A 6,165-nucleotide genomic window follows, 5' to 3' on the forward strand; every position below is an offset into this window, starting at 1 on the left:
TGCTGCATGTTGGTGCATTGCTAAAGGAGCACATGTTGCAGGTTCCCGGGCATGCATGCAGGATTATGAAGTAGATCATCAATGCTGTCACGTAGGTACATTGACCTTCCACAGTGGTATTGCCTCAGAAGGAACTTTATATAGAAATAGATTATGGTTTTGCTTAAGAAATACCTCAACAAATGTCTATTTGAGCCAAATATGGCCTGCAGTACGAATAAATAAAATAGAATGGCAGATTACAAATATGGAACACTGAATAAGTTAATGCCATAGAAGTACAAGAAAAGAAAAGATAGGTGATGCTGTGACATGACAGGGATAAGGCATGTGTCTCCTGCAGCAAAAGTCAGGGCACAAGTCGGCACATTGGAATGGAATGCCCAGGTATTCACCCACCGAGAACCGCGGGGAACCTCCACCTTCCATAAGTGCAGCGATTCAAAGCAGATGGAAACATTCATTGGCCAGCAGTCGACATAAGCAAAAGAATTTCAGAGTACTGATGAAAAAAAAGCAGGGAACAGATTGACAGAGCCAGAGTCATTACAGGCATCGGTAAGTGCACAATATAGAGACAAAGGTCTTAATAAGGAGAAAGAGGTCTTAATGAAGAGCAATCAAGGAGAGATAGACAATATTGTATGGTGCTATGCTTGCATATAATACCAAATTAGCTGAAGCAAGGCTAGGGCTAGATGACTATCTGACACCACGCTACTGCAAAAGGGATGCCAATACAGATAGTCATCTCAGACTGCCTTACCACAAAGTCATGGCTTTTGGTAGTGCCTGCTCAGGTATAGTCAAGTTTATCAACACAGGAAGATTTAAACTAAATTCTTAAACAAGCTTTGACTCCACCTATCAACATTTGGAAATATTCCTCCCACAGGACTGCTCTAGTTCACAAAGGTAAAGTGATGCTCCACTGGTGTCATAGATCAGGCAGCCCGGGCATAAAGTTCCAGAAGTGTGGCTTTTGTTTTGAGAGATAATTGACCTTCTTTCATTCGAAGTATTGCACACAATGTTTCAAGAAAATACTCCGCAGAATAGACGGATTCTCCTTTAATTTCTATTAATAGCACTATCATCTGGCAATCCCAGATATGGAAACTGCTAAACCACACCAAATCACAGTCAGTGAAGGGCTGATCAGCATTGCGGTCCGTGATAAACTCACAAATGAGACAGGAACATGGACTCGGGCAATGAATGAAAAGAAATGGGCAGGAAGCGTGCACAAATATCTGTACCTCAAATGGGTAATTGGAAGTTGCATGTTGTTATGACCGCCCTAAAATTCAACAGGGCAAGTCCAGGCAATGCTACAAACTCATTTTCCAAGCTAATTGCCCCCTAACCATGTGAAAGCCTCATCGCCCTGACTCCCAAGCGGAGTGTGCCACATTCCAAGAATGTTTGCAGTCAAGCTACCATCCAGCAACAAGGCCAGCTTGGTCAGCAAGGCCAGCAATAGTTTCCATGGGACCATTTAGCTTCTCGTTTGTTACATTTCTCTCCATGGTTGTTACATCCAAAAACATGCAACAGCGCACCACCGATACGGCAAAGTCCGTCGGTGGCACCTACATTGGCCGCCACATGTCTTCGCTGAAAAACAGTCACTTAGCAGAACCTGCCATGCAGCACAGAAGGATTTCCATCGCCACGTTTAAATCATCGATGGTGGCCGATAGTAAAAGAACTCACGAAGTTAAAGCCAAGAGAAGGTGGATGAAGGCACAAGTGGTTGTTCCAGGGTCATGTTTGCGGACACCGTCTAGTGCCGTTCGATTCCATGCAATGTTGCTTCTGGACTTTCAGACTGACCCCAACCAAATAAGTGAATTTTGTTAGCCCGACGTTTCGGAGCCTGTTTGGCTGCTTCTTCAGGGGGTATTCTTCGGGGGTGGCGGTGTGTAACTTTTAAAGGGTCTTTCGTAATAAGGAGGGGAGAGTACGAAAGGTGGGGAGACACTTGACAGACAGGAATGGGGCGGGGAGGTGAAAGGGTGGGATGGCTACAGTGGTGTTGGTTGGCTGGGATGATCGATGCTGGGGGAGCTTGACCCGCGAGAGTGCCTTTGACCCTTTGATGGGGTGCAGGGGGAGGGCACAGGAGAGCGCAGATGTTTTGTTGTTGGTGATCTCAAGCGACGATCTACCTGGCTGGGCGTCCTTTTCTTCTTTTCGTTATGTCGCCAGGGCCATGGATGTACACTGAGGGTAGGTTGCCCTTCACGATACTTCACATACCCCCTGAAGAAGGAGTCGAACAGGCTCCGAAATGTTGGGCTAATAAAATTCCCTTACTTGGTTGGAGTCAGCCTGAAAGTCCTAATTTTTCTCAACCAGACAGGTAATTCTGTCGAAATGATTAGCTTCAATGCTGCTCCTATGTAGAAGGCTGTGCAGAAACTTAAATATGGCTGTAAATGATCAAAAAGACGACGTTTTTATCAAATATTCAACCCAAGCATCAGATGGAAATTGCAAGCTTCATTTAGTGTGATGCATGGGCTACAATTGCTGCAAAGACAGTGTTTAGCATTCAATCTAACCACCAGGCTGAGATAAGCGTTACTGAGTGGGATTTCAGTAGTTTATTGGCCTCCTATTTAACTTCAAGTAACATTATATGTGAAGGTAGCTTCTTGTTTCACCAGTAATTCTGACGTAACTATTACCAGATGTTACATTTTCTTCAAACACATTTTTTCACGGTCCCCTAAAATATGTACCAATAGTTCTACTGCAGTACAGTAGACTTCACGTAATTCGACTCCAGTCAATTCAATTTTTCAGGTATTTTGACGCCGGCTAAAGGTCCCAGCTGGTGGCCATACATTTTTATGCCACCAAACTTTCATTATTTTCATACTAAAGTTAGCCTTCACCAGATAATTTCAAAAATGTAAGCTCACAATGAACTACATTACAGTACTTACACGATTCTAATGCGTGCCTTTTCTTTCCCAGAAAATTCCTCTGAAAGTAAGTGGTGTCCGAAACATGTCTATGACATGTTTCGGCTCCACAATTGCTTCCAATGCATACAGTCACCAAAAGTATAGTATTAGACAATTAGTTTTTGTAAGCCAGAGAGAGCCATCGCTAGGGCATGGATTGGGACACCACATATTGCTCGGGTGGTGTGATTTGATATGAAACCAGAACCTTGTTCACAACAGGAGCCAGCCGAGCCATCATCATCACCATTGCCACCACAAGATGGCTACCGTGGATAGCAACAGAAAAACGTCTTGTACAGCATGGCGACAACGAGGCGTCACTTTCAGTCTGATTATGAAAGCACATTGAAATGATTCATTTTACATGTTAAGCTAGCAGTAACAAGTCACGTCATGTGTTCTTGAGGTTACGGAGAATTGGTGCATAGCAGGACAAAATAACAAAGTGGTTAGTATAGGCATGGGCCACCATGTTTGAGAATGTTGCAGAGTCGTTCGGTAAATGCACAACGTTAAATGTGCTATGGACTTTACGGAGGACGACATGTTCCAATTCTTCATAGACAGCGATAAAGTGCTGTCCGAGAGTGATGATGATGGACATTAAATAAATTTCTATTCTGTGAAGATAATTTTCACTGGTTTCATCTTTTTCTTGTTGCCAGAATTGGAAGCGGCTACGTTTTTCGTGCTAAAAAATCTGGTGCACGTTCAATTTTCTACTTTGATTAGGAGCTCTAATATCATTTATAACGTGTTTCCTACTTTGATCCCACAAATAGTGGGTGCGCATTCTATTCTAGGATGTGTTATAATCTGGGCAAATTGTGCCATAATAATCAGCAGCGTGTTTTGGTGTTTTTACTGCTTCTCGTTCAATTCAACCCTCCAGATAACTATACCAATTTTACCAACTCCATCAGGGCCGAATTCATAGACATCAACTGCAATTGGTAAGAATGTCAGTTCTAGGTAACGAGGACATACGTATGGATAGCAAGAGGGCATACTTCTTTATTAAAGACACATGAAAACTGGTTAAAAAACAACAAAGGAAAAAAGTCTGCCAGAACACTTTTGTTGTTGCATTCTGCATCAATGCTTTCAATGCATATTCCGCGTCTGTTTGTACACAGAAAGATTGTTCCAATGTGCCATTTGCTCCTGAACAACCCTCCCCTTTCATGGCTCCATCACTGCCATCACTCCCATCACTGCTGAAGGTATCGCGAACCTCACCACAAATCTTAAAGCTTCTACTTCATCTGGCATTGATCACATCAAATCTAAAATACTGAAGGATACTACTGATATTTCCTCTTTAACTAGTCTTCATCATCAAGTGAGCTACCCAAGGACAGGAGGATTGGTAAGGTAGTTCCCCTATTTAAATCCGGTGACAAGCACTCGCCCTGTGATTATCGACCCATTTCATTACCATGCATATGTTGCAAATTACTTGAATACATAATAGCTTGTTATATCTACAGTCACCTTGAATCAAATCACTTTTTTTCTCTAATCAGCATGGCTTCAGAAAAGGCTACTCATCCGACACTCAGTTACTTGAATTCACGACTGACCTTCACTTTAACATGAACACTAACAATCAAACCAATTGACTTTTTCTTGATTTCACTAGGACGTCCGATACTGTACCTGATTGCCATTTGATTTTCAAGTTGTCTGTCCTTTGTATTGATTCATTCACACTGTCTTGGCTACATAACTTCATGTCTTCGCGTCAGGAATTTTGCAGTGGTCAACAACATTTCATCTAAGCTTTGCGACGTCTCCGACCGGTGTCCCCCCAAGGCAGTGTGCTAGGTCCATTACTCTTTAATATACATCAACGACTTCCCTGCTCACCTTTCATCCTCAGTTAGGTTGTTCACCTGATGACTGCGTCATCTACCGCAATATTAAATGTTTCGATGATCATTTTACTCTCTAAAATGACCTCGAACTAACCTATAGATGGTGCATATCTTGGCAGATGTCCCTTAACGCCTCCAAATGTAAGTTAATCTTGTTTAGTCGAAAGCGCACTAACTCAGTGTGTCACTATTCAATTAATAATATCGTAGTTTTGACTGCCCCATCGTACAAATATTTCAGCGTTTATCTTTCATCGGACTTATCCTGGACAATGCATGTAGCAACTGTCTCATCCAAAGCTTCTCAACCTCTCGGCCACCTGCGTAGAAACTTGCGCAACGCGCCTTTTAATGTACGAAAATTAGCATATCTTACTTATGTTCACCCACAACTAGAATACGCTTCATCCACATGGCCACCATATCAAGATTATCTAATCCGTATGTTGGAAGCCATTCAGAATAGGCCAACCAGATTCATCTCTGGCAACTATGACTATCATTCGAGCATTACCCGAATAAAAAAAGACCTTGTATTACAGTCATTAGAAGACCTCCGCGTCATTGCTCTTTTATGTCTGTTTCACAGGTACACATATAGTAATTACTTTCACTGTTTTACCCTTCATGCTCCTGTGAATACATCTCGATGCATTCACAACGCACTTAGTTTCATGTGCATTCATGGTCAAACGCAGGCATTTAACTCATCCCCACTACCTAGAGCTATTGCACATTGGAACGGTCTCCTGGATCAGACTGCATCCATCTCCAATTGTGAAGCATTCCGTGATAACCTGAATTCATTGCATGTTAATATTGTATAACGATGTTGCACTTTGCTATTTTTGTCATGCAATTACTGTTGCCCCCCTTACTCAATGCCCTTCAATGGGCCTGTAAGGTAATATGAATAAATAAATGAATGAATAAATAAATAAATAAATAAATAAATAAATAAATAGGTGAAAGTGTAGCCAGTGACACAGTATTAGTAATCTGTGGATCGAACTTATAGAGACACTAAAGTGAAATGTTGAATCACTTTATATTGATCAAGTATTCTTGTAGGATACTACCTTCATTTGTTTCGTGGTAATAGGCTGATTATCAGAGGAGAAAATGAGGGTAAATGTTTGATTTTTTGAATTTCTTGCCAAAACCCCAGGTCCGGTACTTCAGTGTGACGTCACGGATTTCAAAGCATCTTCTTTTTTTTTTTTTGCATTGTAGCCATTATGGTTCAATAAAGTCCTTGAAACTTCCCAAGTTCAGTCTTCAGCTCTATTAAAATACTATGCAGTCCATTT

Source organism: Dermacentor andersoni, chromosome 8 (genome assembly GCF_023375885.2).
Source record: "Dermacentor andersoni chromosome 8, qqDerAnde1_hic_scaffold, whole genome shotgun sequence".
Lineage (NCBI taxonomy): Eukaryota > Metazoa > Arthropoda > Arachnida > Ixodida > Ixodidae > Dermacentor > Dermacentor andersoni.